The sequence below is a fragment of the Leopardus geoffroyi genome, chromosome C3 (assembly GCF_018350155.1).
Source record: "Leopardus geoffroyi isolate Oge1 chromosome C3, O.geoffroyi_Oge1_pat1.0, whole genome shotgun sequence".
Classification (NCBI taxonomy): domain Eukaryota; kingdom Metazoa; phylum Chordata; class Mammalia; order Carnivora; family Felidae; genus Leopardus; species Leopardus geoffroyi.
Genome location: NC_059338.1, coordinates 3,262,257 through 3,272,355, shown reverse-complemented (window position 1 = coordinate 3,272,355; position 10,099 = coordinate 3,262,257). Strand labels below are relative to the sequence as shown.

Here is a 10,099-nt window from a genome sequence, read left to right as displayed (position 1 = left end):
ATTTTATTAAATATAAATATATTTATATTCACTGGATCAACTCTTTTTCATACGAAAGAAATATATGTACGTGGTAAAAGCTAACTGGCAATTCAGAGGTTGAATTTTACCTGTAAAGGATTTGCTTCTGTGGTTTTTCTTTTGTAGTCATTATTCACACCAAAACGGAACTTTCCCAAATGGAATTGTACAGATCTAAATGTTATTATATACAGTTTTAGCCACTATAAATTTTCTTTTGTGTTGGTTTTGCTGCTATTTACGTTTATTTTAAAATTTAGATGAAGCAAAAATAGTTGAGCTCATTGATTTCCATTTTAATGAGATAATCCATGATCTTCCTTTGTCCCAGATTAGTTTATTATGTTGCTAATTGGGCTGTGTACTTTGCAGACTGTATACTACCTGGGCAGGTTCTGGGCTGAGAACAGAGCCGGCAACAGGAGTAAATGTTCTCCATTATATAAATTATCATGTCACCTACAAACAAAGAGAGCTAAGCTTCTGGTTTGACAGTTTATGGCTGTAATTTCTTTCTTTGCCTTATTAGCTCTTAGTTAATAAGGATGGGACAACCAGTGCAATGCTGAATACAATCAGCATTTCCTGGCTCCGATCTTAGAGGAAAAGCATACAATGTCCCCATTTAGTCTGGTGTTAGCTAAATGTCCCCATTTAGTCAGATGGCGTCTGGTGACGCCCTTCATCAAATTGAGAAAGTTCTCCTTTATTCCTAGATTACTGGAAGTTTTTATCATGAGGAGGTGGTGGGTGTTTCAAATGTTTTACCTGTATCTGTTGAAATAATATGATCACCCTCCTATATGCTGCCAACATGGCGAATTCAAATGTTCGATTTTCAAATATCAAGCTGATCTTCCTCATCTGGGGTAAACCCCACCTGTTCAATACACTGCTAGATTTTATTAAATTGTGTTAAGGGTTTTTGTTCCTGAGTTTATAAGAAATATTGGTGTTAATTTTTCTTTTCTTATCATTTCTTTGTAAGTTTTTCTTATTAGGGATACACAGAGATCATAAATAGGGAAATTTTTGCTTTTAATCCACATTTTCAAATATATTGGCATAAAGTTTTCCTACAAGTCCCACTATATTCCTTTAATAAGGATGTGTGGTAATATCTTTTTATACTTAATACGGATCATTTGTTTTTTCTCTCTCTTTTCTTGATCATGTTGGATAAGTATCTATCAATTGAATTAATCTGTTGGGTTTACTTTGTTCTGTTCTTGCCTCTTTTTTTTCTTTTTTTAACATTTATTCATTTTTTTGAGAGACAGAGAGAAAGTGAGTTGGGAAGGGCAGAGAGAGAGGGAGACACAGAATCCAGAGCAGGCTCCAGGCTCTGAGCTGTCCCCACAGGGCCTGATGTGGGGCTTGAACTCACGGACCATGAGATTATGACCTGAACCGAAGTCGGATGCTTACCTGACTGAGCCACCCAAGCACCCCTGTTCTTGCTTCTTAAGAGGCATGCCTAGATCACTGATTTTAAATTTTCTTTACTGTTGTTTTAATACAAGCTTTTGAACTCTGTGGCTCCTTGCTTTGCACCACTTCTGAAGAATCTCATGCATTCTGATATGCTATGTCTTTATCACCCTTCAGTTACAAATATTCTCTAATCTCCCTTTTGAATCCTTCATTAACCCATGAATTATTTGGAATTGTGCTGCTTAACTTTCAAATATTTGAATTTTTTTAGATGTCTTATTATTATTGATTCCCAATTCAATTCCATGGTAATCAGAGAATACACTCAGAGTTATTTCAATTCTCTCATATTTACTGAGCCTACTTTATGGCCTTGTGCGTGGTCTCCAATGATTAGCGTTTCGTGTGTGGTGGGAAAAAACATATATTCGGAATTTGTAAGATGTAATTAATGCTCAATAGGTCATGTTGGTGATAGTGTTGTTTGAATCTTCTATACCCTTATTGATTTTTGTTCATTTATTCTATCAGTTACTGAAAACAGGTGTGTCAAAATCTCCAATCATGATTTTTATTTATTTGTCCCTTTGATTCTACCAATCTTCCCATCATGAATTATGGAATTCTGTTACTAGGTGCATTGACAGTTAGGATTTGTTTGCCTTCTTTATGAATTGATCATTTTATCATTATGAAATATTCCTGTGACTTACCATTCCCAGATCTCTCCAGTCCCTCTTTTATATCCGAGTTACAGTTGGTTTCATTTCTTTTTATCCTGAAAGACTGCCAGGTGCATTTCTTAGTAAGTCTACTGGCAACAAATCCTCTCAGCTCTCATTTATCAGAAAATATCTTTACTTGATCTTTAGTTCAGAAGGATAGTTTTGCTGGGTATTTCCAGCATTCTGTAGAATTTTAAGTCTACAGTTTTGTGTCTCAACACTGGAAAGATACCATTCCATTGACCTCTAGCTTACCTTTCTAGTGGGAAGACAATACTCTTCTTACCTTTGTCCTATACATACTGGCTTTTTGTCATGACCACTTTTAGGATTTTCTCTTTATTTTTGGTTTTCTGCATATTCGCTATGACATACATGGGTGTGGTTTCCTTGGAAGTTATCCTGCTTGGGATTGACTAGGATTTTTGAATTTTGTGAACTCATATTCTTCCATCCACACTGGGGAAAATTTGACCATTATTCCTAAAAGCAGTTTTCTGCCTCTATCCAATTCTTATAACCCAAGTCAAAGATATTGTTCAGTTATTTTAGCTTTTCAGCCTTTTTCCCCAGTGTTTTCTTTCAGAAAATTTTATGACCCTTTCTTCCAGATCACTGACTCTTTCTTCTGCAGTGTTTATTCTGTTGGTAAGGTCCTCCAATATGCTTTTCTTTTTCCAGAACACATTCTGGGCATTATTAAAATTTTCATACATTCTATGAGATTCCCCGTATGTTCACCCATTCTTTTTAGCTTGACTTATAAATTTCTAAATGCATATATGTATTTTGAATGGAAAAAGGCTTCATTTGGAAAAAGGCTTCATGTATTTTGAATGGAAAAAGGCAGTGACACAAGCCAAACATATTGATAATACTAATTTTAAGCTTCTTTTCTTCTGGTTTCAGCATCTGGGTTATCAGTTGATCTGTTTCTTCTTCTTCTTATTATTTTTTATGCATCTCAATTTCCTCACATACCTCATGATGTTTTATGACGTGCTAGACATTGTCCATAGACAATGTGGAGACTGAATTACTCAGTTCCTCTACTTTGTTTCTATTTCTTTTTCTAAATTTTTTTTTAATGTTTATTTATTTTTGACAGAGAGACAGAGCATGAGCGGCAGAGGGACAGAGAGAGAGGGAGACGCAGAATCTGAAGCAGGCTCCAGGCTCTGAGCTGTCAACATAGAGTCCGACGTGGGGCTCAAACTCACGAACTGTGAGATCCTGACCTGAGCGGAAGTTGGACACTCAACCAACTGAACCACCCAGGTACCCCTCTATTGCTTTTTTTAAATAACTTTTTAAATAACTCTGTTTTAACATTTATTTATTATTTTTGAGAGAGAGTGTGTGTGAGCAGGGGAGGGATAGAGAGAGAGGGAGACACAGAATCCAAAGCAGGCTCCAGGCTCCGAGCCATCAGCACAGAGCCCGATGCGGGGCTCAGATCCACGAACCGAGAGATCATGACCTGAGCCGAAGTCATATGTTTAACCAACTGAGCCACCCAGGTGCACTTCTCTGTTTTTATTTCCAAGACTGTGCAATCTTTTTCCAATACATGACTGCTAAAGCAAGGAGGTGATTACTCAGATTGCCCCAGGTATGAAATTAATCTTGGCTTAGGTGGCAGTTTTTAAAATTGACCTCATCTCTTAGTCTACCTCCTAAAGTCACAGCAGTACCTGCCAAGTCTGACTACTTTGGTCTCATCAGTGTTTGATCCTGGAACCTGGTGGGAGTTGAACATGTTTTATTTTTTGAGTCCGTGGTAGAAAAGCCATCTGTTTCTAGAAATCGCAAGGATACATGAGGCCAGAGTCTTTTCTGCTTTACGGCCCCACCCACACTGTCCTTTTCTCAGCACAACAGGAGTGGGAAGCCAGGGAGAATTGTTCAGTCAAGTAAATTATTGCTGCATTTCAGGGTCTCTGAAACCACTGACCCCAGCTCACCTCCACCACTCCCGGCTCATCTCTCTGAGGGCTGGCAGGCTTTCTCCTCCAATGTTGCCTCCATAGCTGTGCCTCCCTCTGGAAATCAGTCCGTTGGGGGTTTCCTTGTTTCTATCTCTCTTCAATAGTTTCATAGATAAGTACAATTTTTATAACATCTGAAATTATTGGTGTTACTATGGAAACAAAGATCTTCCACATCCTTTCATATCCCAGCCAGAAAATTGCTTATTGTGTATAAATCGTAGCCACTGCAAGGAAAACTATAGTTTCATCATTTTTTTCTCTGATCTGGTTCTCCCCATACTTATCTCCTGCTTGGTGAAAAGAAAGGAAGAAAGAAAAGAACACAGTTATGTTTAAATCTCAGTGTGAGATCAAGGACTCCGTTTTTCTTTCATGAGGCTAGTTGGTCCTACTGTGCAAACAGAACACAGACAGGACATATTCTTAGAGGCTGTGACACACAAAGGTCAGGATCTCTCTAACTCTACTTCCTCCAAAGCAAACAGACAGAGAAAATGTATGACAGATGAAAAGCCAACACAAGCAGAGCCTGGAGCTGTTGCAGCAGAAGAGGCAGAAACTGGGCTTCCGGGATGCCGAGGGGATGCCAGAGAAGTATATGGCTGACACCAGAAAAGCAGGAAACAGGGCAGTGGGGAACCAAGGGTGACAGGGTCCAGCCTAGGGGTGAAGAGGCAGAGCAGGGCACGGTATCCCTGGGATGAGTTCCAGAGGAAGTGTGCCGCAAGGAAGTGAAAACGGGGTCTAAAACACCCAGTCTAAGGCCAGATCTCAATAGCGGTCAGGGCAAAGGCAAATTGTCTTTGGAGAAAAGATTTCTTCAATGATGCTGGCCAAATTCACATAGATTAAAAACAATTATGACCTCAAAGATTACCATGCCCTTATGCCAGTAGAAACACAAAACAATATAAGTCAATTACCTAGGACTAAAATATTGTGGTTGTTGGAATTGGAATGTGGAATTCTGAAAGACAACTGAGAATGTAATTACAAAGACAACTGTACATAAAAACCTATCGGAAGTGACCATGGGGGAGGGGAAGGAAAAAAAATAGAGAGGGAGGGAGTCAAACCATAAGAGACTCTTAAAAACTGAGAACAAACTGAGGGTTGATGGGGGGTGGGGGGGGGAGGGTGGATGATGGGCATTGAGGAGGTCACCTGTTGGGATGAGCACTGGGTGTTGTATGGAAACCAATTTGACAATAAATTTCATATTAAAAAAAAAAGAAGCGACTATCTAGAAATTAAAGGTAAACTGATGATGTAATGAACTCCATGGATGTGTCAAAGAGCATAATAGATATAGCTGAGGAATGATTTAGAGGGAAGGAAGATACTTCTGAGGCACTTGTCCTGAATGCAGTAAAAAGATAAGGAATGGAAAAATACAAAAGAGAGGGTAAGAGATACAGAGGAGAAAAGATGAAAAAGAGAGAAGACAGTTTACAGGATTTATGGAACATGATCAAGCAGACTCATATACACGTTATTACACGGGTCTCAGAAAGAGAGGAGAGAGAAAAGGGGGCAAAAAACTTGTTCATAGAAATGACCAGCAACGTGCATGGCATGGAGGAAGAAACGAACATCCAGACCCAGGAAGCCCAAAGCAATCACCAAATAAGATAAATCCAAAGTGACCCACACCAAGATGCATAATAATTATATTGCCAAAAGGTAAAGACAAAGACGTTAATGAAAGGAGATAAAAAGCAACAAAAGAAAAAAGCGATTTGTTACACACCCAGAAAGCTCCGAAAGATCACGGGCAGATCATCCAACACAGACTGTTGAGCTTTCTGTGAGCTTCACGGAGACGGCAAAGCCAAGCCACTAGTAGGTACCAGAAAGATAGAGAGAGAGGAATCAAAGCATACCAGTGTCCGTCGGAAAAGGTAGATGTTTATAGCTGCACGTATACTTGGTATAAAAACATACTTCTGGGGAACTCATTGGTCCAAGGAGAAATCATGCTAAAAATGTACAAGAATTTAGAACTAAAGAACAATAAAAACACAACATATCAGAACCTGCGAGACGCGCGGCCCAGTTTTGGACAAGAGTCTACCCATCAGCAGCTCGATTCATATCTTTACTTTGTTGCTCAAACCTTGCAAAGCTGTGATGTGTTTGCTGCTCTACTTTCTAAATTTCTTTTTTAATGTGTATTTACTTTTGAGGGAGAGAGAGAGAGAGACAGAGACAGAGCATGGGGGGGGGAGGGAAGGGGGAGGGGGAGGGGCAGAGAGAGAGGGAGACACAGAATCCCAAGCAGGCTCCAGGTTCTGAGCTGTCAGCACAGAACCCGATATGGGGCTCGAACCCACAAACCGAGACCGTGACCTGAGCTGAAGTCAGTGGCTTAACTGACTGAGCCACCCAGGTGCCCCTGGCTACTCTACTTTCTAAGAATAGTGAGAACTGTATTGAAATCACCCCTGAACTTCCCTCCATTTTTACCTAGACTTGAAAACGCTTCTGTTTTCAGAATGAAACGCTGAAAATCAATGAGCTAAATGGCTAATTTAAGAGATCACTGAATGGCCTGGGTGTGCTTTGGTGGCAGTGGCTGGGGACCAGAACCAGCCTGCAGGCTTGCAGACCCAGTGTGGGTGACTGGGAGGGGGTCTAGCCAAGCAGGTTTAACATTAATGGGGTTTTCTGCACAAAAGGGGCAACTATGTGGGATGGGCTGAGTATTTCATGGCAGTGGCCTTCTTTTTTTCTTATATAATTTTTTTAAATGTTTATTTTTGACAGAGAGAGAGAGAGAGAGACAGAGACAGAGCATGAGCAGGGGAGGGGCAAAGAGAGAGGGAGACACAGAATCCGAAGCAGGCTCCAGGCTCTGAGCTGTCAGCACAGAGCCAATGCGGGGCTCGAACTCACAGACTGCGAGATCATGACCCTGAGCTGAAGTCGGACGCTCAACCGGCTGAGTCACCCAGGCGCCCCTTGGCAGTGGCCTTCTTATTGACACCAAGAAGCAAAGATCCCAGCTGCCAGGTCAAGCGTGATTCATGAGTGCAGAAAACATGATTATGGGGACAGGATACAGTGGGATGCCAAGCAGGTTCCGTGATGACCAGATCCCTTGGAGGGAAATGGCAGACAGCAAGCTAAATACCAAACACCCTGACGTGTGCCACGCAGAGCTGAATGCCATCATGAACACAGATTGCACACCACAGATGTGAAAGGTACGTTTCCTTGTTCCTATGTAACGAATGTGCTAAGCTTATCATCCAGGCCGGTATAAAAGGAGTTATTTTGATGTCTGATGATTTACACCGTGACAGTGATGAGACAGTAGCTACGAGGCTCCCATTTGATTTGGCTGGGGTTACATTCGGGAAGCATAGGCAAGACTTTCATCGATTTTGATTCAGTGAACAGCAGACCTAGGCAGAAGCTTCGGTGAGTCACTTCTCATTAAAGCTCCGGGAGACTGGAATTATCACCTGCTAAGATGCTGATGCCTTCATCTTGAGGTTACAATAACTTTTTAATAGTCAATACGACAAAAGTAGACATCTAAACAATAGGAAGCCACACATCTTCCTGTCTCTTCTGTCACATGGAATCTACATTTGTTTAAACTATTGATTTAGGGCTTAAAATGAAGGAGGCTATAGATGGCCTGCCATGTAGGTGTGGGATGCCTCCCCCCTTTGTCTCCTGGTTTGCTGGGGGGCCATGCTTCCGCAGAAAGGCACCTGCTCTCTGTCATCACCTGCTCTTTACCTGCTACATTGCTGGAAAGACCAATAAATACTTGTGTGTTCTTAGTGGGCATGAGCAGACACATCGATTTGAACATCTGGCCCCAATGAGGCACATGGTGTCCTTGGGCAAAAAAAGTGAAACCCGAATGACAGTAGCCTTAAAGTCTTTGCTTTCGAGGGTCAAGGAGAACACCCACGCACCTACCCACCCAAAATCCCAGATAAGAAGGCGCATCTGCCCTTACAGATGAGCGTAACTGAGCCAAGGACCCCTTCTCTGCGCCTGCTATCCTGCCACACACAGGGTCACGGCCCCTTGTCCCTCTAGGGGAGGGGACCCCTGTTGTCCGGCTGCTTGTTTTGGTTTGTTGGTCGCAGAGGTCCTCCCTTTATGAATTCCTCCTGTTGCGGAGAGGCTGTACGGATGGAAGGAGCAGAGCACCCCCCGCCTTCCCTATGCGTGTGGTCTTCCACGTGCCAGAAGACCTACTCTCCAGGACCCTCCACGACAGGAGAGTGTGAGTGAAGAATGAGAAACCGGGGCCACGGGAGCAGCTTATTCCGGATCGGTAGGTGGAGGGATCTCACGGGTGCTCCTGGAGCTGCGCCTTCATCAACATCAATTCCAGTTCCTGACCACTGTGTGCTGGGGAGTCCGTGCCATGCCCTCCTCTATAATCTCACTTAATCTTTCATTAAACACACCCAGTACCTTTGCTGAGACAATGTTTCTGTATCCTAAAGACTACGACCTTATTATAGTGCCCATGTGTTCATGTCCATGAAGGAATAAGCACGAGTCTCCGCTCTGGGGCATCAAAGGTGACTTGGGTCCCGCAAGGGGAGTGACGGATGCTGTGTGGTGGACATGTCACATCGTACAGCAACTGTAAACAGCAGGTTAGCTGCACACCTGGCAGAGTCTTCGAGCAGGTGTTTGGGGGAAAAGAGCAAGAAGATGCTGACATACCCTGAGCTGAGGAACCTGATTCCCTCGACCCTCTGTAACTGAGGTCCAACACATCAATAACTGAATCCCTGGGGTGCCTGGGTGACTCCGTCGGTGAAGCGTCCGACTCTTGGTCTCAGCTCAGGTCATGATCTCACGGTTCGTGGGTTCAAGCCTCAAGTCAGGTTCTCTGCTGACAATGCAGAGCCTCCTTGGGATTGTCTCACCTTGCCTCTCTGCCCCTACCCCACTCGTGCTCCCTCTCTCTCTCCAAATAAAGAAATAAACTTTTAAAAATGAATTAATAAAATAAAGTAAATGAATCCCTTATAAAATAGTAAGAAAAGAATATTCTATTCACAGAGCCGTGAATGACAGCTGCCGTGTGTGGGGCTTACAACTTGTGTTGATGTGGATACTGTGAAATACGGGAGAGTAGGAGCCACAAAGGGAGTGCAGGCTGGGCACAGCGTCGTATTCTCACCCTTAACGGCAAAGACGTGACCAGAGAAAGGAAATATTACAAGTAGGTGTAAGGACGATCCAGTCAGCTGTCTTAATTAAACTCCTCAAAACAGTCCCCTTAATATACGTAACATTAGCAGTTGTCCTACACAGCTCATTTTTGTGTTTCAATTATATTCTTCCGTAAAGCATGGTTTATCTTGGCAATGCTGTTCTGAAAAACTGGTAAATCTGCCCATTTGAGGGAGTCTGCTTTCCTGTAAAATCAGGCAAATACGAATTCCGATCTCATCACAACTTCCACGTCAGGATAGATACAAGAGGCTCACAGTCTATCTGCCTCCCCCTGACCACCATCCGACGGCCACGGCCCAGAGCAGCCGTAAATCTTGAGGAGTTTCTACCAAAACGGGTGTAACGAGGAGTGGTCTTCATTCCCTTCAGGTTTTAGATCATCAGTACGCTGGAAGCTACAGCTGCCAGACGGGCGCCGGGACCAGGGCTCAGCAAACCCCTGCCAGGGCTCTGCACCTGGCCCGCTCGTCTTTCTGAACGGCCGGTAGTTAACGATGGCTGTGGCCCCTCGGCCAGCAGTGTCTCCCGGCCACCGCGGCCAGCCTGGGAAGGACGGTGCTGTCCAGACCAGAAGGTGAGGCCAGCCCGCAGGGGCCTCTGGGCTCCCTCCACATGCCCGCGTGTTGAGTCCACAGCCTTCCAGCCTTTCTGAGGTTAAATGATGCTCCTGGGAGATGGGGGCTCTCGAAGGTTGAGGCTATTTGCCAA

General features: G+C 43.2%; 1 pseudogene; it reads left to right on the top strand.

The window, feature by feature from the left end:
- Positions 1-5,828: 5,828 nt before the first annotated feature.
- LOC123585777 lies at positions 5,829-7,598 on the top strand (annotated as a pseudogene).
- The last annotated feature ends 2,501 nt before the right edge of the window (positions 7,599-10,099 follow it).